Raw genomic sequence first — 22,662 nt, 5'->3', positions numbered from 1 at the left:
GGTTCTCACACCCTACACTAGGAAGTTCCTCCCCTTCATGGATACCCTTCTTACTCTTCCTGGGCTGTAACACCCCATGCCAGGCTTTACCCCTGCATGGATGTCTTCCTTACCCTGCTGGGGTTCTGACTCTGCGTGTTCGTTTGTCACTTAGATTCTGATACCACATGCCAAGCTACTCCCTGAATGTATGCCTTACTTGACCTGTTCAGCCTCTGGCACCCTGCTTTAGGCTGTCACCTTACTTCATGAATACACTCTTCCTCTTGTTCAGTATCTGACACCTTGTATAGGGCAGCCCATCTTTGTGGACACCCTTTTTTCTTCACTTGGACTCTGACAATACATGCCTGGCCTCACCTCTGCATGAATGCCTTCCTCACTCTGCTTAGCTCTGACTTTTCATGCTGGGTCGTGCCCCAATATAGACATCTTCCTAACCCCATTTATGTGCTGACATCCATCATCAGGCCACCTCTCTGCGTGGATGACCTCCTCACTCTGCTTGGTCTCTGCCCACAGCAGACAGCCCTCCTCACTCCATGTCGATGCTTTCCTCAGCCTCCTCGGACTCTGATAACTCATCCTGGCCACTTCTCCTTGGGGATGCCCTTCTCACCCTTCTCTGGCTGTAACTCCCCATGCTGGACAGTCCTCTAATGTGGACACTCTCGTAACCCCCTATGTGGGTGCCAATACCCTATGCCAGACCACCCCTCTGCATGGATCCCTTCCTTTCCCTGTTTGAGCTTTGGTACTCCATGCCAGTAAGTCCCCCTGTATGATGCTCCCCATACTTATATGTGTGCCTTCTACACTTTACTTGGATTCCATACTCCAGATGCTTCCCTTGCTCTGCCCCCACCTAGTAGTGACTTTCAGACTGAATTGTTCTAGAGTGGGAGGGAAGGGTAAGGGCACCAATGCATTTTTTTCAATGCTTTGGTAAATGGAGTGTCCTTTGTATCCTCCCAGGAGGCACGGTTAGGGGGTAGCTGAGCAGTTTGCACATAGATCCATTCCATTAAATCTATTATGGCTAATTTTATGTGTCGACTTAGCTAAGCTATGGTGCTAAGTTGTTTGAGCAAACACTAGTCTAGATGTGGCTATGAAGTATTTATATGTGATTAGCATTTAAATCAGTTGGCCTTAAAAGCAGATTACCTTCCTGAATAAACTGAATGCTTCGAAGGCCAGCGTAGCAGGGGCAGGGGCCTGGGGACCATGGTTTCAGGGGACATCTAAGTCAATTGGCATAATAAAATCTATCAAGAAAACATTCTGCATCCCACTTTGAAGAGTGGCATCTGGGATCTTAAACGCTAGCAAGCAGCCATCTAAGATGCATCAATTGGTCTCAACCCACCTGGATCAAAGGAGAATGAAGAACACCAAGGACACAAGGCAATTACGAGCCCAAGAGACAGAAAGGGCCACAGGAACCAGAGACTACATCATCCTGAGACCAGAAGAACTAGATAGTGCCCGACTACAACCGATGACTGCCCTGAGAGGGAACACAACAGAGAAACCCTGAGGGAGCAGGAGAGCAGTGGGATGTAGACCCCGCATTCTCATAAGACCAGACTTAATGGTCTGGCTGAGACTAGAAGGACCCCGGTGGCCATGGCCCCCAGACCTTCTGTTGCCCCAGGACAGGAACCATTCCTGAAGCCAGCTCTTCAGACATGGATTAGACTGGACAATGGGTTGGAGAGGGATGCTGGTGAGGAGTAAGCTTCTTGGATCAGGTGGACACTTGAGACTATGTTGGCATCTCCTGCCTGGAGGGGAGATGAGAGGGTGGAGGGGATTAGAAGCTGGTGAAATGGACACGAAAAGAGAGACTGGAGGGAGAGAGCAGGCTGCCTCATTAGGGGGAGAGTAATTGGGAGTGTGTAGCAAGGTGTATATGGGTTTTTTTTGTGAGAGACTGACTTGATTTGTAAACTTTCACTTAAAGCACAATAAAAATTATATATATATAAAAAAAAAAGCAGATTACCCCTCATAATGGGGATGGGCCTCACAAATCAGTTGAAAGCCTTAGGAGCAAAACCAGAGATTCCCCAAAGAAGGATTCTGTCTCCAGACTCTAAATAGATATCCTGCCAGAATTCCTCTCCCCCTCCCCCTGCCCCCCCCCACTGCCTGACTTATGGATTTTGGACACAAGACTGCCAGAATTTCCAGTCTGTTACCTGACATATAGATTTTGGATTTGCCAGTTCCCATAATCATGTGAGCCAATTATTCAGAATAAATAACTCCTTCTCTTTCTCTCTAGATAGATACCTCTATCTACCTATCTGTCTGTCTATCTGTCTGTCTCTGTCTATCTATCGATCATCTAATCTATCATCTATCTATCTATCTTTCTAATCTCTCTATCTATCTATTAGACTGGTTCTGTTTCTCTAGAGAATGCTAAGACAATATTCATTTCCCTGAATCTATGTGTTCCTTTTTCTACAGGATATCAGAGAAGTTCAGGCATTTTGATTTCAATAATGGGGGCTGTCATTGAGTCCAGGCTTTGATTAGCCAATTTAACAGACCATTACATCACACCCAAATGCCTGAGACAACACTTTTAATTTCTAATTCTGGATGAGTACAGCGTGTCAATGAATTAAAACCTACTAAGTCTTATATTTTTTCCCTTTTATTCTACACCCGTAGACTTATTTAATTTTTTTTCACTTCGGTTCTGCTAGTCAAAGATATTCCTTTAGGAAATCTTGTTGCAACTTTTCAGCTCATGCAGAGGTCAGACAGTTATACATTTACTCAGTTTCAAGTAGAAGGGTATCTGGACAGGGTGGACTCTCAATAAATGTTTGCCCAGAATGGGTGCCAGGACTCAGTGAATTTGCTGAAGCTTTCTAGTAATTAGGAATTCACTTCCACACATGCTTCCTGTGCTATCGTCAGTACATACTGGTGAGATCCTGTGATTCTTTTGGTAGCTAAGCTCTCTCTCCTGGGCCAGGCCTCAGACCTCTCTAATTCATGCTGTGCTGGGGTATAACTCTCCTTGGAGCAGATGAGACTTAGAGTAGATAAGAATTCTCATCCTGAGGAGAATCAACACCAATTTGTCTAGCAAAACTTGCCCCATGCACTCATTGAAAGGATTGCATGCAGAGGAGGACTGGTTTCTTGCGGGGGGGGGCTATCTAGTTTCTCTGCAATTGAGGACTATGCACACTTTATATTAATCAATTACATAGTAACAGCTATGCACATTTTATATTAATCAATTACTTTTCTTACTCCTCTTTTCTTGCTTACTTAGAGTACTGGAGGGGGGGCTAATGTTACAATTTAGATTTCAGATAGGAATGTAATTGAATCAATATCACCTTGTGACGACATGGTGGCTCACAGAATTTTGTCTCCTCTGTGTTGGAGATGAAAGTTCTTCCTTTGGACAAAGGACAAAAATGGCATCTGAGTGACAAAAGGGGAAAATGGGGCTGGTTATTATTTTTTGCCTCCTATCCCCATCCATTTTCCACTCTTTCTAACCCTGCTCTGTGTTCTAGGAGGTTTACTTCTGTGGACTGCATATTCTCGGCCTCCTTGCCTGCTGACTTCTAGTCAGGTCTGGTCAAGATGTAGAAATGTTAGGAGATCAGAAGGTGGGTAGAAGAAGGGGTTAGGGTATTTCTTCCCTTCTTCCTCCCCGCTCTGGTATTATACCCCTGGCAGTAGCTACATCCCTATACAATTTTAGTACCCACTAGGAAACTCCTCCTCCATGGTTCCAGCTCTCATAACTCTATTTATTCCCTTGACCCCTTGGCTCTAGGAGTAATAACAGTTTCCCACTCTTGCCTCACTATCCCTTGTTTCTTTGTAACCCTGGCCACTCCCTGTAAACAGTCCTTTTATAAACTTTCTTCATCTTGACCAGCTGGGGTGAATTATATTCCTGCTGAGGTCCTGATGACAAAGCCTGTTCATATCTTCATCCTTTGTCTTATCTCCATGCCTTATCTTCATTTTAAGAACAATAATGTTGGAAGTGGAAAACTCCCCACTTAGGTATTTTTCTGTGTATATTCTGGGGTGTTCTCCAGCATTTGGAGATAGAGCAGTAGGGAAATAGAAATGACTCATCTAGGAAGGTTACGTTTTAAAAAGAAGAAGTTTTAAAAATCTACACAAGATATATAGGTAGTCCTCGAGTTGATGTATTCAAGTTACGGCAAACCGTACCTATGACCATCTGTTTTTTTTTAATATCTTATTGTTGGTAAAATGTACGATATACAATGTTGCAGCATATAATTTGCTGATGTTATCATTCTCAGATGGTCGCTTGCAGATGTTCAAAGATTGGATTTATAAAAAAAAGAAAAAATCTTTTTTTTTATACTAATAATCAAGGGCAATAGTATTGAAAACTAAAAAAAAAAAAGGTATTTGACTTACATCAGAACCGACTTACAATGGAGTTGCTGGAACAGAACCCCGTCATTAAGTCAGGGACTACCTATACGTGGTCATCATAGAAAATGTAGGAAACCACAAAGAGGAAAATAAAAATCACCAGTAATCCCATTCCACAGAATAACCACTGTTAACATTTCAGTGAAAACTCTTTTTTACTATGCATGCCTAATTTCTACACTTCTTTAAAACATCAGCATATCCTGAGGGAGTGCCACTTGAGTTGTTGGGCTTTGGAATTTTCACAACTCCCCTACATCTGTGGTCCTGTGGACAAAGAAGAAGCCATTGAGAAAAAAGGGAAGCACATGGAGGAGGAAGCAAAGCTGGGGTGATTTCATAGTTCAGCCCCTTTCTGGACTGTCGTATTTGATGTACTGAATGGACCCCACCCACACTAAGTCCTGCTGCACTGGGTTGGGCTTGTGTGCTCTCTGGGAGGGGCTGCCTTCTCTAGTTCTCACACTCAGAGGAATCTAAGAAAAAAAAAAAAAGCGAGAAGCACAGGTAAATAAGCCAGAGTTGCACAGCTGGCTGCCCTGCACAAAGCTCCTTTGGAATACATGGAAACCTCTAGAGCCTAAGGCAGCCCAGAGAGACAAGTTAAGAACTAATTAATTCAGTAGCCCTGAAAAGGTTAATCCCAAATTGACTGCAGAACATAAATGTATTCCCACCGGGCAGAATCTAATCTTATTGTAGGTAATAACTTCGGTCTTCGGAACTGGAGCTTATTTTCTAGATGCCAAGGTCATTTTGTTTTCCCTCAGAATCCGAAGAGCCCAAAATCCCTGCTATTTGATTCCTGTGTCTCCTCAAAAGAAATGCCACTATTACGTATGGATAGAACATCCTGTCCCTCTCTCCTGTCTTTTCTTTTCCACTGCCCAGTGTTATGCTGACCCCAAATAATCAACCCTTTTGTCATCAAGTTTATAAATCTGGTTTGAACAACGGCCACCAGAGAGAGGGAATCTGCACAGGCAGAGATGTACACAGTGTAGCGGCTACTCCAAGTTCGTTGATTTGGTGGCAATGCACAGTCCTTCTTCTTGGGAGGCCTTCTTCCTACCTGACTCTTTGTTCCCCTACTTCAGAGGAACACAAGTATTCACTTTCTACCAGTTGCCTCCTCTAGACAGCTAGCAGTAACAACAGAAGGATGAAATTTGTATACCATCCTTCTTGCTTACCCTTTCTCTCTTGTTCTATTATTCTTCATACCCCTGGTTTCAATCTAAAAAGATCCTGTTTGTGAGTCTGATTTTTTTTTTTTGAAAAGCCAAAGAAAGAGATATCATGTGAAAAATTTGTCATAGGCCAAAGATGAGACTTAGAGCACAGAGGGACCCAATCTTCTTATTAAAAAAAAATAAGAATTTCTTTCACTTTAATTCTGGTAGTCAAATATATTCCTTTAGGAAATCTTGTTGTAACTTTTCGGCTGATGCAGAGGTCAAACAGTTATACATTTACTGAGCTTCAAGTAGAAAGGTATCTGGACAGGGTGGACTCTCAATAAATTTGTCCAAAATGGGTGCCAGGACTCAGTGAATTTGCTGAAGCTTCCTAGTAATTGCCTGCATATCTAATTGCAGTTTACTGTTGTCAAACTTCATTCTCCCATACCTTTAGCTACAAATGAGGGAAAACATAAATACTATCAAGTAGGAGAGCCAGAAGAACCACAGAGAAAATTGTAGGAGGAAGAAGCAGTGATTAAGCCCAGGTGAAGGGATTTGCCAGTAGCTCCTCCTCCCAAGTCTGAAAGGAGAGATTTTGAGCTGTGTTATCAAAACGGAATGGCGATAGCAAAGTAGGCGGAGATGTAACCTCAAGATCCTCGAAGATGAAGCTTGTGATATTAAAGGATAAGCAGAGTGAGGGAAAGGCTACTTGTGCCAGCTGTGGTGTGAAATAGACCATATGATCCAGCATCAGCACAAACTGGATCACTGGGCCAACTGTTGATGACCAGTAGTTGAGGTATTATAATGCAGGTACAATCCTATTAAAATGACCACCATTCCAATGAAACATTATGTATGGTGTTAGGGCAGTCTTCGATAGTCACTTCCTATAAGGGAAGGATTAGTTTAGTAGGGATTTAACAGGTTACATAAAAAGAACTGTGATTGTCTCCGGAGTATTGAGATTATGTCCCTGTCTTAGTTACCTAGTGCTGCTATAACAGAAATATCACAAGTGGATGGCTTTAACAAAGAGAAGTTTATATTTCTCACAGTAAAGTTGGCTAAAAGTCCAAATTCAGGGTGTCAGCTCCAGGGGAAGGCTTTCTGTCTCTGTCGGCTCTGGAGGAAGATTCCTCGTCCTAAATCTTCCCCTGGTCAAGGAGGTTTTCAGGAGCAGGGGCCCCGGGCCCAAAGGACGAGCTCTGCTCCTGGCGCTGCTTTCTTGGTGGTATGAGGTCCCCAACTCTCTGCTTGCTTCCCTTTCCTTTTATCTCTTGAGAGATAAAAGGTGGTGCAGGCCACATCCCAGGGAAACATCCTTTACCTTGGATCAGGGAGGTGACCTGAGTGAGGGTGGTGTTACAATCCTACCCTAATCCTCTTAACATAAAATTACAATCACAAAATGGAGGACAATCACACAATACTGGGAATCGTGGCCTAACCAAGTTGATACACACATTTTTGGGGGGATGTAATTCAATCCATGACATTCCACCCTTTGACCCCCCCAAAAAATCACATCCTTGCAACATGCAAAACATATTCATCCCATCATATCATAGCAAGTCTCAACTCCAAGTCCAAAATCGAAAAATTCCTCTTCATCTGTGAAATCTAGAATACAAGTTATCTGCTTCCAAAGGTACAATGGCAGAACAGGCACAAGCTAGACATTTCCATTACAAATGGGAGAAACCAGGGAGGAAAGAAGGGATAACAGGCACCAAGCAAGCCATCAGAACACATTACATTAGCCCTCAAGGCTTTGAAAATAATCCTCGTTCTCTGAGACAATTTACACAATAACCCTGCACTCCAGCCTCTAGGTATTGGCCACACTCTCCCAGATGCTGAATGGAGGTCCCCCAGCCCTGGGCTTCAGATTTGCCTTCCAGACCCACTGGGACAGCAACTCTGCTCCCTCAGCTTTAGGTGCACCATTCTCCTCATTCATCTGAGTGGCAGCTCCACCCTTAGAAACACGAGGCCATGGCTCCACCCTTTGAAACCCCTGAGGTCATGGCCATACCTTTTGAGACTGAGGCAGCTCAGCTTGTGTTCCTTGTCTTTTCAGCTTCTGTTTCCTGGTTTCTTGGCCTCTCGGCTCCTCGGACCTCACACCTGCATCTGCTCTGCTGGGGCATGTGTTCCAAAGCTCTGTAGCTCCACTGATAAGTGCCCAGAGGCACCCTACTCTGCCAAGAAGCCTCCTGCACATAGGCACTCAGCTGTCTCCCTCCGTGGGTTGGCTGCAGCACTGTCACTCACTGGCCTCCTGGTTCTGCTGCTGCTGCTTCTCTGTCGCTGCAGGTTCCCTGCTGAGCTGGTCCTCTGCGGCTGTCGCAACTCTAACCATTCACAGTTTCAAAGCTGCTTGCACATTTTAGGTATCTGTTAGAGCAGCACTCCGCTCTCTTGGTACCAAATTCTGTCTTAGTTATCTAGTGCTGCTATGGCGGAGGCGGGGTGGTGGGTGGGGAGGGCTATAACAGAAATACCACAGGTGGATGGCTTTAACAAAGAAATGTATTCTCTCACAGTCTAGTAGGTTACAAGTCCAAATTCAGGTATTGGCTCCAGGGGAAGGCTTTCTCTCTCTGTCGGCTCTGGAGGAAGGTCCTAGTCCTCAATCTTCCCCTGGTTGAGGAGCTTCTCAGGAGCAGGGGCCTCATGTCCAAAGGATGCGCTCTGCTTCTGGTGCTGCTTTCTTGGTGGTATGAGGTCCCCAATTCTCTGCTTGCTTCTCTTTCCTTTTATCTCTTAAGATAAAAGGTGGTGCAGGCCACACCCCAGGGAAACTCCCTTTACGTTGGATCAGGGAGGTGACCTGAGTAAGGGTGGTGTTACAACCTCACCCTAATCCTCTTAACATAAAATTACAATCACAAAATGGAGGATAACCACACAATACTGGGCATCATGGCCTAACCAAGTTGACACTTATTTTTGGGGGGACACAATTCAATCCATGACAGTCCCACTCCAAAGAGAGAGCCCCAAGAGGATAGACAGGGTGGTAGTACCTTTGAAAAGATGGAAAGGCAGGCTTAATACTAGACATCTTTGGCTAAAGAGTAGCTGGGCTCGAGAAGGGACCCTGAAGTTGCACACTAGAAAGGCCTAAATGTGGAATATGTCACATCTATTATAGCCTATTGTTATAATCAAACCTTATCATTTTACAGGTAAGAAACCAAGGAATAGTGAGGTAAATGCCACAGTCATTTGTTTAAGTACACATGAAGAATTCAATGAATGCACATCTCTTGATTCTAATCCCAGGCATGATTGCATTGGACAATAGCATCCCCAAATGGAAATATACCAAAGGAAGATGTGACCTACTCAAGAATCAAACAAAGGGCTAATTGGACTGAGAATGGATGCCAAACTACTTTTTTTTAGTTTCACAGAAGCAAACAAAATGGTGAAAGTATTAGAAGATATTTTCTGCCTTGAGAAGTTGACTTTGATATACTTTGAGAACTGAATTATCCTAGCGTTGTGTAATAGAAAGACACTGGATTCAAGTCCTTATTTATTAGCATTAATATGTTACCTAACTTCTCTGAGCCACAGTTTCCTCATCTGTAAAATGGTGACAGGAACAATGTCTAATTTATAGTGTTATTGTGGGGATTAAAACAAATAATACATGTAAAGCACTTTATACAGTGTCTGGCATATAGAAATAGGTCAACAAATGATTGTTTCCATTTTCTTTTCCACTTATACAGGAGTTTGTCTAGTGTGCTTAGCTTGAGTCAAAAATAATGGCTGTAAAGAATTCTCTGAATTTAGTTAAAGTGCTTTGGGCCACTTGTAGAATGACCCATTTCTCTGTAAGTGAGCGTTTTCCCAAATATGGGTTTTAGCATACGTTCAAATATGTTTTTGCTCATCCAGTAAGACCAAATGAAACCCTAGCCCACAAAACCTTATCTTTATGATTCTTTTTTCCTCCTCACCGTTATCTTAGACCCCAGAAGACAAGGCTGAATTGCACAGACAGCTCTGTAATTCAGCTTGAGAGAAATAAGGCTTGAAATTACATCATTGCTAAGAGGCTTTGGATGCCCTAGGGCAAGGTTTCTCAACCTCAGCACTACTGACATATTGGGCTGCATAATTCTTTGTTATGGTGGGCTGTCTTATGCATTGTAGGATGTTTAGCAGCATCTATGATCTCTGCCCAGTAGATGCCAATAGTGCTCTTCCCCCAGTTGTGACAACCAGAAATGTTTCCGAGCATTGCCACGTGTCCGCTGGGGAAGGGGCAAAATCATCTCCAGTTGAGAACCACAACCCTAGGAGGAACAAATCAGCTAACTGCTCTGTAGGGGTAGACTAAATTGAATCTTTAGGAATGACTGGAAATTAAACGGGCAAAGGAGAATAAGGGAAAAAAAGAGTTAAGGCATAGGTTCTGAAAGAGAAGCTATTTCATATGCCAGGCCTTACAGATATAGAGATTAATAGGGTGTGTCACCACCTGCTCTTGAGGAGTTCACATTTTATTGGGAGAGGCAACCATTTAGGCAGACAATGAGAATATTATGTAGTGAGTGCAATGTCAGAAATATATAAAGGGTGTCATGGGATAATGGGAGCACAGAGGAGGGGCACTCACTCTAATGGGGTGCAGGAAAGGCTTTCCAGAAGGGGTCACACCTGAGCTGAAGGATGAGTAAGGATAAGCCTGGAGAAGACAAAGGGAGGATGGAAGAAGCATGAGAGAACTTGGGGAGAACAGTGGAGAGCCGTTGAGTTTCTCCATGATCTGATTTGTATTTAGCAAAGATCACTTTGGCGGCAGTATGGAAAACAGATTGGAAGTAGGGTCAGCAGTCAGGAGGCTGTTGCTGTAGTCCAGGTGAGAGATAATTATGACCTGAGTTAGGGTAGTGACAGTGGGAAGGAATTCAAGATCTATTTAGGTGATGAGAACAACAGAATCTGGGGACTAATTGGGTAGGGGAAAGATTTCTGGTGTGTGCTACTGGGTAGATAGCCATGCTATTCACTGGGATTGAAAGCATTGGAGACAGAAAAGGTTTGGAAGAAAGATTAAGTTTGGAAAAGTTGAATTTGAGGTGGTTATGATCATTCACCATTACTCGTCTGTCAGTTTGTTGTACTGTGGTGGTTTGCATGTTGCTGTGATGCTGGAACCTTCCAAATGCCAGCAGGGTCACCCATGGTGGACAGGTATCAGTGGAACTTACAGATTAAGACTAGGAAGAAAGGCCTAGTGATCTACTTCTGAAAATTAGCCAATAAAAACGTTATAGATCACAACAGAACATTGTCCAACTCACTTGCTTTGGACATGTCATCAGGAGGGATCAATCGCTAGAGGAAAACATCATGTTTGGTGAAGTGGAGGACCACAAGGGAGATCCACGGTGAGATGGATTGGCACAGTAGACATAATGATGGACTTGAACATGCTGGCGATTGTGAGGATGATGCAGGACCAGGCAATGTTTTGTTCTGTTGTACATAAAGTCATCATGAGTCACAGTCAACTCGATGACAGCTGTCTACCTATGATTATTGAGGTGGGAATATCTGGCAGGGATTAAATATATGAGTCTGAAGATCAGGGGATAATCTACAGTAGAGATACAGGATTGAGAGTCATCAAAGGAAGTTGAAGTCATAGGAATGGATAAGATCATCCAAAAGTAGAATGTGTATATTGGAAAGAGATAAGGGCCATGACTTGCTTCCTTTCTTTATTTATGTCACCTCCTCCAAAAGGCTTTCCTTAACTAACATATGTAAAATATCACCTCCTTTCTCCATTTCTTTACCCTGCTTTTTTGGGTAACACATCACTCCGATATTATGTTATATATGTAACCCACTAACTTTTTGGTGATTTTCATATTTATAATTGTTTAATTTACAGGCATTAAAAAGTTCAACACCTGAAAATCAAAACTTCCATTGCACATCCAATTTAAAGCTTCTCTTCCCTCTCAACCACCAGTGTAGCTTGACCGGAGATCCCACAAATCCACAGTGAAGAAAAGTGACTTGGTTTGTAATTTCGCTCTCCTTGTCTCACCTTTCTCCCTACTTGCTCTGCTGCTTCTGCTGCTTCATGGTTGAGGAGAGAAGTTGATAGGGAGTGGAAGTCTTAATTGACTGTTGCTGGTATAATCTGGTTATCAATATCCTTTGTGAGGTAGATGCCCAAATACTGCCTTTATTTGCGGTGTGCTTTCGTGGTTTCTTCAGGGATCCCCTCAGTCCCCACTCTCCTAGTGGGGGCCTCTGCCTTACATCATTTCCTGATGTGAACAAAGCACACTTTGACTATCTTCCCCCTTGGCTCTTGCCCACACAACTTTCTTCTCATGGGATCCTCGTTCTTACACTGGAATTGCCAGCTACACTGAGGAAACCATTTGTCCCGTGGAAAACACGGTCCTTTGGAAGTCTAAAGCTCTTTCTTTGCCCTGTTGTTGTGGGCAACTTTGACCACACTTCTGCCTTCAGATTTCTTCAGGTTGAAAAGTCAAGCACAAGTTTCTATCTTCTCCAAATGCCATGAGACACTTGCTAGGTTCTCCCATGAACTCTTCCTGCTTCAGTAACAACCCAGGGCAGGCCTAAAAATTTCTGTAGCTCAGCAAGCCTCCAGCCTGGGCGTAAGATGCCAGTCTCCACTCTTGTAAGTATCCCCTCCCTAGTCTCTATGAATTGTTTAATTGGGACCTTTTTGCTTGGCTTGAGCAGGGGAACCATTAGTGTTCTCTACCTCCATGAATTCCCTTCAAAAAAAAAATCCTCTCCCTTCCTCTAATTAATTGCTTGAACTCTCTTGTATTGATTGGAGTCGAATGGTGGATACTGATAATTTAAAGATGAGTTTGACTACCTCTTAAAAAGTCCTGTGAGAATGTGTCCAGTACTCTTTAGAATGTATAGGCAACTTTAATCTAGCGCCTTCAGTCCTGAGGCCTCGGTCAAAACTTTGGGTAACAACACAGCAGGCCATTTAACATTCTTTTATACACACACACACACACAGAGGTTTACATGTATATCTGTGTTTGTGTGTGTATATATATAAATATAAAAGTATATATGATGGCAGTGGGTGGGTATATACACGTACGTATATATGTATTATAAATATATATGTACATACAAATGTATATATGTGTGTGTGTGTGTATTTATGTATTGCTGAGCATCTATATTAGAGTAGTAAAGAACATGGACTAAAAGCATACTAAAAAAAAAAAAAAGCATACTACCCAGCTTCAAATCCTGACTTAACCATTTGACCAGTCTGTGTCTCCTTTTATTTATCTACAAAATAGAGATGATAATAGTATCTACATCATAGGATTTTTGAGTACTAAATGTGTGTGTGTGTATCTTAGAATAGTATGTAGAATAGTAGTAAGTGCTACTTGTGTTTGCTTTTAGTGCTATTGTTTGTTTCCTCTGAGGATGTAAACTCTATTAGTGCAAGGCCACTTTTTATTTACTGCTCCATTTCCAGTCCTTAAAAACAATGCATATAACAGGCACTAGTAAATATTAGTGCCTGCAGAGTTCTTCGGAATAAATTGTTGTGACATTTAGGCTTTAAATGTTAAAGCGTGGATAGTGAAAGTGAGGTCTGAGAACATTAAAAAAGACAGTTAAAGAGATAGGGGAATCAGGAGGCTGTAATGTTCCAGAAGCCACAGGAGAGGAGACTATTTAAAAGGAATGAGTGGGAAACAGTGTCAAATAAGGCTAGAGGGTCAAACTAAAATAAAGCTAAAAAGCAGGCATTGCTTTTTGTAATAAGGAGCCTCTATCTTTTGCTTTTGTATCCCGCTAAGTAATGGTTTTCTTTCTCCCAAAGATGATTTTATTCAAATTAATGACCACTCAATAAATGTTTGAGTAGGTCTTGAACATTTTTAGCCCTGAATTACCAACCTCTTACTGGGTTTTAAAGAACAAACCAGTCCTACACTTACTTAGTCTTGACCATAATCACAAAGGACACATCCTCAGTACAATTTTCCCCTGACCTGGACTTCCCTCTTGAATCAAGCAACAAAACCTGCTTGTTGACATCTGCGTACAACTCCATGCCACTTCTCCTCCTATGAAGGTCCTTCTCCCTACCCACCTTCCCCTTTTTCAAAAATATAAGTACACTATATAAAGAACTCTTACAACTCAATAATAAAAACAAATAACCCAATTAAAAATGTACAGAGAAAGAATGTAATTAATGGCACTGAATTATACATGTAGAAACTGTTGAATTGGTGTCTGTTTTGCTGTGTATATTCTCAACAACAACAAATAAGTAAATAAAATTTTTAAAAATGTACAGAGGATTTGAATATAATTTTTTCCAAAGAAGATACGCTAATAGCTAAAGAGCATATGAAAAGATGTTTAACATCATCAGTTATTAGGGAAATGAAAAGTAAAACCACAATGAGATACCACTTCACATACCCTGGAATGTCTATAATCAAAACGACGATGATAACAAGTGTTGGTCAGGATGTAGACAAATGGGAACTCTCATACATTGCTGATGGAAATGTAAAATGGTGTAGCCACTTCAGAAAGCAATCTGTTTGGTCCTCGAAAGGTTAAACATAGAATTATCATATGATTCAGCAATTCTATTCCTAGGTATATACCCAAGAGATCTGAAAACACATGTTCAAAAAGAAAGAAAGAAAGAAAAAAAAACCCTCATAGCAGCATTATTCATTGCTTTTGTTGTTTTTAGGTGCCATTGAGTTGGTTCTGACTCATAGTGACCCCATGCACAACAGAACGAAACACTGCCCAGTCCTGCGACATAATCACAATTGTTGCTATATTTGAGCCCATTGTTGCAGCCACTTTATCAATGCATCTTGTTGAGGGTCTTCTTCTTTTTCTCTGACTAATTTACCAAACATGATGTCCTTATCCAGGGACTGGTCCTTCCTGATAACATGTCCAAAGTATGTGAGACAAAGTCTCGCCATCCTCGCTTCTAAGGAACATTCTGGCTGTATTTCTTTGTTCTTCTGGCAATCGCTGGTATTTAATATTCTTCGCCAATACCATAATTCAAATGCATCAATTCTTCTTCAGTCCTCCTTATTCATTGTCCAGCTTTCGCATGCATATTAGGTGATTGAAAATACCATGGCTTGGATCAGGTGCACCTCGAGTGACATCCTTGCTTTTTAATATTTTAAAGAGGTCTTTTGCAGCAGATTTGCCCGATGCAATACATCGTTTGATTTCTTGACTGCTGCTTCCATGGGTGCTGATTGTGGATCCAAGTAAAATGAAATCATTGACAACATCAGTCTTTTCTCCGTTTATCATGATGTTGCTTATTGGTCCAGTTGTGAGGACTTTTGTTTATGTTGAGGTGTAATCCCTACTGAAGGCTGTGGTCTTTGATCTTCATCAGTAAGTGCTTCAAGTCCTCTTCACTTTCAGCAGGCAAGGTTGTGTCATCTGTGTATCACAGGTTGTTAATGAGTCTTCCTCCAATCCTGATGCTGTGTTCTTTTTCACATAGTCCAGCTTCTTGGATATTTGTTCAGCATACAGATTGAATAAGTATGGTGAAAGAATACAACCCTGATGCACACCTTTCCTGATTTTAAACCACACAGTATCGCCTTGTTCTGTTTGAACAACTGCCTCTTGGTCTATGTACAGGTTCCTCATGAGTACAATTAAGTGTTCTGGAATTCCCATTCTTTGCAATGTTATCCATAATTTGTTATGATCCACACAGACAAATGCCTTCATACAGTCATTAAAACATCTTTATGGTATTCTCTGCTTTCAGTCAAGATCCATCTGACATCAGCAATGATATCCCTCATTCCACATCCTCTTCTGAATGTGGCTTGAATTTCTGGCAGTTCCTTGACAATGTGCCGCTGCAAGCATGTTTTTAATTATCTTCAGCAAAATTTTACTTGTGCGTGATATTAATGATATTGTTTGATAATTTCTACATTTGGTCGTATCACCTTTCTTTGGAATGGGCACAAATATGGATCTCTTCCAGTCAGTTGGCCAAGTAGCTGTCTTTCAAATTTCTTGGCATAGATGAGTGAGCGCTTCCAGCACTGGATCCATGTCTCAAAACATCTTAATTGGTATTCCATCAATTCCTGGAGCCTTGTTTTTCACTGATGTCTTCAGTGCAGCTTGGACTTCTTCCTTTAGTGCCATCTTTTCTTGATCACAAGCTACCTCCTGAAATGGTTGTACATCAACCCATTCTTTTTGGTACGGTGATTTTATGTATTCCTTCCATCTTCTTTTGATGCTTCCTGCATTGATCAACATTTTGCCCAGAGAATCCTTCAATATTGCAACTCAAGGCTTGAATTTTTTCTTTAGTTCTTTCAGCTTGAGAAATGCTGAGTGTGTTCTTCCCTTTTGGTTTTCTAACTCCAGTACTCTGCACATCTCATTATAACACTTTTCTTTGCGTTCTGGGGCAAAGCTTTGAAATCTTCTGTTCAGCTGTTTTACTTCATCATTTCTTCCTTTCACTTCAGCTATTCGACATTTAAGAGCAGCTTTCAGAGTCTCTTCTGACATCCATTTTGGTCTTTTCTTTCTTTCCTGTTTTTTTAATGGCCTCTTGCTTTCTTCATGTACGATGTCTTCAATGTCATTCCATAACTTGCCTGGTCTTTGGTCATTAGTGTTCAACATACCAAATCTATTCTTGAGATGGTCTTAAAATTCAGGCAGGATATTCTCAAGGTAGTACTTTGGCTCTCTTGGTCTTGTTTTAATTTTCTTCAGCTTCAACTTGAACTTGCATATGAGCAATTGATGGTCCGTTTTGCAGTCAGCCCCTGGCCTTGTTCTGACTAATGGTATTGAGCTTCTCCATTGTCTCTTTCCACAGATGTAGTTGATTTGATTCTTGTATATCACATCCAACCAGGTCCACATGTATAGTCACTGTTTATGTTGTTGGAAAAAAGTATTTCCAATGAATAGGTCATCGGTCTTGCAAAATTCTATCATGCAGTCTCCAGCATTGTTTCTACCACAAAAGCCATATTTTCCACTACTGGTTCTTGTTCTTTGTTTCCAGCTTTTGCATTCCAATCATCAGTAATTATCAATGCATCTTGATTGCATGTTTGGTCAATTTCAGACTGCAGAAGCTGGTAAAAATCTTTAATTTCTTCATCTTTGACATTAGTCATTGGTGGGTAAATTTGAATAAGAGTAGTATTAACTGGTTTTCCTTGTAAGCGTATGGACATTATCCTATCACTGACAACATTGTACTTCAGCATAGATCTTGAAATGTTCTTTTTGACAATGAATGCAACACCATTCCTCTTCGAATTGTCATTCCTTGCATAGTACAACATATGATGATTGTCTAATTCAAAATGACCAGTATCAGTCCATTTCAGGTCACTAATGCCTAGGATATCTATCTTTAAGCATTCCATTTCATTTTTGACAGCTTCCAACTTTCCTAGATTCATTCTTCGTGTGTTGCACGTTCCTATTGTTAATGAGTGTTTGCAGCTGTTTCTTCTCATTTGGAGTCATGCCACATCAGCAAATGAAGGTCCTGAAAGTGTGACTCCATCATTAAGGTAGACTCTAATACGATGAGGCAGCTCTTCCCTGGTCCTATTTTGAGTGCCTTCCAACCTGAGGGGCTATCTTCCAGCACTATATGAGACAATGTTCTGCTGCTATTCATAAAGTTTTCACTGGCCTATTTTTTTAGAAGTAAATCGCCAGGCCCTTCTTCCTAGTCTGTCTTAGTCTGGAAGCTCCACTGAAACCTGTCCTGTTAGAAGTACTGGTGGCATAGCTTCCAGCATCACAGCAACATGCAAGCTAACACAGTACAACAAAATGATAGGTAAGTGATGGGCATTATTCATGATAGCCAAAATGTTGACACAACCAAAATATCCATGAACTGATGAATGTATACACAAAATATGGCATATCCATAAACGAGTATTATTTAGTCACAAAAATGAAAAAAAAAAAGTAACATCACGAAAAATGGCAGAGTAGGGAACTTCAAAGAAACCCTGGTGGTGTAGTGGTTAAGCCCTTGGCTGGTAACCAAAAGGTCGGGGGTTTGAATCCACCAGTAGCTCTGTGGGAGAAAGGTTTTGCAGTCTGCTTCCATAAAGATTACAGTCTTGGAAACCCTATGGGGAAGTTCTCCTCTGTCCTATAGCGTAGCTATGAGTCGGAATCGACTTGATGGCAACAGGTTTTTTTTTTTTTTCTCCTCGAATGGCTGTCATTAGCTACTGGACAAAATACAAATTGTTTCAGATGACTCACAGGCCTCTGAAGATGTAGCCCCTGACGGTCTTTCTAGCCTCATCAATCATCACTTTTTTTGTTAAATTTTATTCTCTGGCTACACCTTATACATCCTTTGCATATACCAGTGTTTCTAGCCTTTTTCCTCTTGCTTATGCTATTATTCTGCTTAGAATGCCTTTCCTCCTTTTTGTTCTAGCTAATTTCTAATCATCCTTCCAGATTTAGAGAAGCATCCTCTTGCAGAGACCCTTCACTGACCCACCAGACTGCCATAAGTGGTCATCCTAGGTGCGCCCACACAGTCTGTGCATCTCTCTAGCTTTGCACTTCCCACAAGGTTCTGTAATTTTATGTTTGTGGTTTTCCTCCACCCCCATAAACTGTGAGCTCCTTGAGGACAAGGATCACCAAAAGCCCAGTGCCTAGTACCATATACTTTGTACTAGTAGATGCTCAATACCTATCTTTGAATGAGTGACCTTTTTTCAGTGTTTGTTCATCTTCTATCACATCTTCTTCTTATTAAAAAAAAAAAGAAAAACAAGCCCATTGCCATCAAGTTCGTTCTGACTCATAGCAACCCTATAGGACAGAGTAGAACTACCCCATAGGGTTTCTAAGGAGTGGCTGGTGTATTCGAACTTCTGACCTTTTGGTTAGCAGCCAAGCTCTTAACCACTGTGCCACCAGGGGTCCTCTTCTTCCTACAGCGACTCTACCCACTAGATGCTAGGAGCAACACCCCCAGCACTCCCAGTTGTGACAACCAAAAACATTTCCAGACATTTGGTATTGCCAAATGTCCTGGATTAAGAACCACTGGTCAAGATATACTAAGCATTCATTATATGCAAAGCATTTTAGTAGGTGCTCTTCTATAGCACCTACTAAAATGCTTTGCATATAACAGGACTGGGCAGTGTTTTGTTCTGTTGTGCATAGGGTCACTGTGGGTCAAAACCAACTTGACAGCACCTAACAAGTATATCTTGACCAATGATTCTTAATCCAGGATACTTGGCAATATCTGGAGACATTTTTGTTTGTCACAACTGGGAGTGCTGGGAGTGTTGCTACTGTCATCCAGTGGGTAAAGGCCAAGGATTGTGCTAAACATCCCATGATGCACAGGACACAGCCCCCACAATAATGATTTGGTTTAAAATGTCAATAGTGCAGAGGTTGAGAAATTGTGATTTTGACTGACTGAGAGACTGAATCTACTTTTTACATCCTGTACTCACTGTAGATCACTAGTGCACTAAATTGCTTTGTGAGGAAACCTGCTTTTATTTTTGTTTTGTTTTTACAAAAGCAAACTTACCTAACATGAGGTAAAGAGGGAGGGTCCCTGTATCTGGGATTTAAGACTTTGTCAATTAAAAAAGCATCTGATCAACAGAAAAACAGTTACATAAATTGCAATATGTTTATGCCCTGGAATGGTCTACAGCAGTGAAAATGAATAAATTTGAACTATATATATCAACATGGATAAATCTCATAAGCATAACGCTGAGTGAAAAAAGCAAATATCAGAAGCTACATACTATTTATATAAAGTGTTTAAAAACTACATTTTTTTTTTTACTTAGTGATAGACAAATATGTAGTAAATGTACAAAGACATGCATGGAAATGATGAAGGCCAGATCTGGGATGGTGAAAGCCTCAGATGGAGGATGCAAGAGGCTTAAATTGTATTGATATTGCCTTGTTTCTTAAGCTGGGTAGTGAGCGTGTCCTTGTTATAGTATTCTTTATAGATCCATGTATTTTTTGAAATAGTTAACACTTTTTTTTTTTTTTTAAAAAGTAATTGTTCAATAATGAGACATCTTGTCAGCTAGGGCTGTGGAAAATCTCCGTCTTATTAGTTTGCACTAGCTAGAACTCCTTCAACGTGGCAAAATCGAACAACTCATTGAAACCAATCATTCACTATGGAACAGGAGTTTACATACTATACATAAGATGATAATCCATAAATTCCTGCTTACATTTTTGTACAAGGTAGTACCTGAGTTTGGTCACATTGGATCCCTCACAATATTTAGTATAAGAATTTGAGCATAGAATCCTTGTGACAGAGGAGGAGGATCAAACTGGGCAACAGTATGCAGAGCACAGAATGCATGTAAACCAGCCATTTCCTAACTTTGTTTTGGTTCATTGTTTCTGTTTGTCTCTCTCTGTGTATTTGTAACTGAGTCAGTGAGATTGTCTTAGAGAAGAGGCCAACCTTGGAGAGTGGGACACTGCATATGTAGAAAGAAGTAAAACCTTAAAATAATATCTGGAAATTTTGCAATTTGCTGAGGAATAAGGAGGTTGGACTACGTGTTTTCTGAAGTCCCTTCTGGTTGAGGGTGTTACCAGCTTCCCTCAAGCACCCCAGGTGAAGTAAGAACAGAGAAATGCCTGGTCTGAGTTCCCACAGCCCAGGGCAAGACAAGAGCCTGGAACTTCCTCCCCTCCTTCCCGGTTTGGGACATGGAACACATTAAAAGCCCAGGGCTGAGCAAATGGGCCCCAAGGGCTGAATTGGCAAAACTAGACAGACAAAAAAAAAAAAAAAGGATTTGCTTTTTGAAATGGCTCTTCTACACTTCAGGCTGGGGGCAGGGAATTGAAGGGCTAAAGTAGGGAAGAGAACTCCAGGTAGAGCCTGGGAGTGGAATTCTACTCTTTAGTCTTTTAAAAATTAAAAATTTTCTTTTCTTTCTCTTTATAATATTAAAAAAATTATTTTTTCATATTATCAAAGCCATACAAGCTCATTATAAAAAACTTGAAAAATATATAGAAGCAGGAGGAAAACTAAAAATTCATTCAATTCCACCACCTAGAGACAGCCACTGTTAATATTTTGGCATATTTCCTACTAGTCTTTTTTTCTATGCATATCATCTTCCTCATTTTTGTTAATTGTTGTGATCATCTTATATATTAAATTTTGTATCTTACTTTCAATTAATATTATAGTATATGCATTTCCCTGTCATTGTGCACTATGTATAAAATCAGTTGTTTTTTTTTTTTGCTATATAGTATTCCGCTGTATGAAAATACTGTAATTAACTTAGCTATTAAACCATTGGAGCCCTGGTGGTGTAGTGGTTAAGAGCTTTGGATGCTACCCAAAAGGTCGGCAGTTCAAATCCACCAGCTGCTCCTTGGAAACCCTATGGGGCAGTTCTACTCTGTCCTATAGGGTAGCTATGAGTTGGAATCAACTCCACAGCAATGGGTAGGTAGGTATTAAACCCTTAGGTTTTTTCCTAGTATTTTATTATTCTAAGGAATGCTGGGATTAACATCATTGTACAAAAATCTTGTGTACGTCTCTGTTTCCTTAGGACACATTCATTCATTCATTAAACAAATATTTATTGAGGGCCTGCTATGAGCCAGGTAGTATACTAGCTGTCAGGTTTCGGCCTTGAGTGGCATGTTTTCATTAAGTGAGATAGCAAACGTCGGAGAAAGAGCAAATATAATAGAGAAGATGGTGGATTCAGTTTTGGATGTATTGAGTTTGAGGTGCCTGCAAGACATCCAAGTGGAGGTGTCAAGAAAGCAGAGGTCAGTGAAGAGGTCTATGTAGAACAATATGATTACAGCTGTGGCCGTGTATATATTAATTAAAGCTAAGTGAGTGAAAAGATCATTTAGGGAGAGAGTATATGTAGCCTGAGAACCTCCAACTTTTAGAGGTCAGATAGCAGAAGTGGAACCTACAAAGGAGACTGAGGAGGGGACAAAGGGGTAGGACGTAAGGCAAAGGCGTATGGGGTCGTAGACGCTACAGGAAGAGTTTCAAGGAGGAGGGAATGGTTAACAGTGTTAAATGCCATGGAGAGGTCAGCAAGACAAGGCCTGAAAGTACCCTATTGGTTGGATATCTTTTGCTGCACAGTTTCAGCAGAGTGTTGGGGAAGGAAGCCAGATTGCTGAGGGTTGAGAAATGAATGAGAAGGGAATGGAAATAGCAAATGTACCTGTAAAGTACATTTTCAATAAATTTGTGTATGAAAAGGAGCTGGAGAGTAGGAAGGATATTTTATTTTTTAAGATGGCAGAGACTTGAACACTGTGTAATTGCTGATGACAGATGAGAGAGACTTGAGCATTTAAGTGACTTAAGAGAGGGAAGGATGGAGGAGAGGAGATAGGGAGGGAGAGGAGGAGAATGAGAGAGAGAGAGTGAAATCTACAATTACTGGGTAGATAGGAACATTTTAAAGTCTACTGATATATATTGCTCCCCTGCTTTATTTTCTAAGGTTTTTTTTACTAACCTACACTCCAACCAGCAAGTATGAGAGACCTTGTTTGGTGGCCACTTTGTCATCATTAAGTGTTAAAATAGCAATAATATAAACCTTTGCCAAAGAATCTCATTTTTGTTCTTATTTGATTACTAGTGAGTTTAATATTTTGACCAGTTGTGTCCGTGTGTGTGAGTGTGAATTTCGTCTATGTTCTTTGCCCAACACGTTTGTATTTTAACCACTGTTACTTACCATAAAAGGCCAAAAGTCAAAGGATCAGAATGGTGTCACATTTTATCCTCCCGAATTATATAGTCCAGAGTCTTCGTATTCTTGGAAGTACGCGACAATTTGACAACTTTGGCTCAGCTGAGCGGAAGAGGTAGATGATTTTACCATCT

This window comes from Loxodonta africana, chromosome X, assembly GCF_030014295.1.
Source record: "Loxodonta africana isolate mLoxAfr1 chromosome X, mLoxAfr1.hap2, whole genome shotgun sequence".
Taxonomy (NCBI): Eukaryota; Metazoa; Chordata; class Mammalia; order Proboscidea; family Elephantidae; genus Loxodonta; species Loxodonta africana.
The sequence above is the reverse complement of the archived record's forward strand: the minus strand, read 5'-3'. Positions refer to the sequence as shown.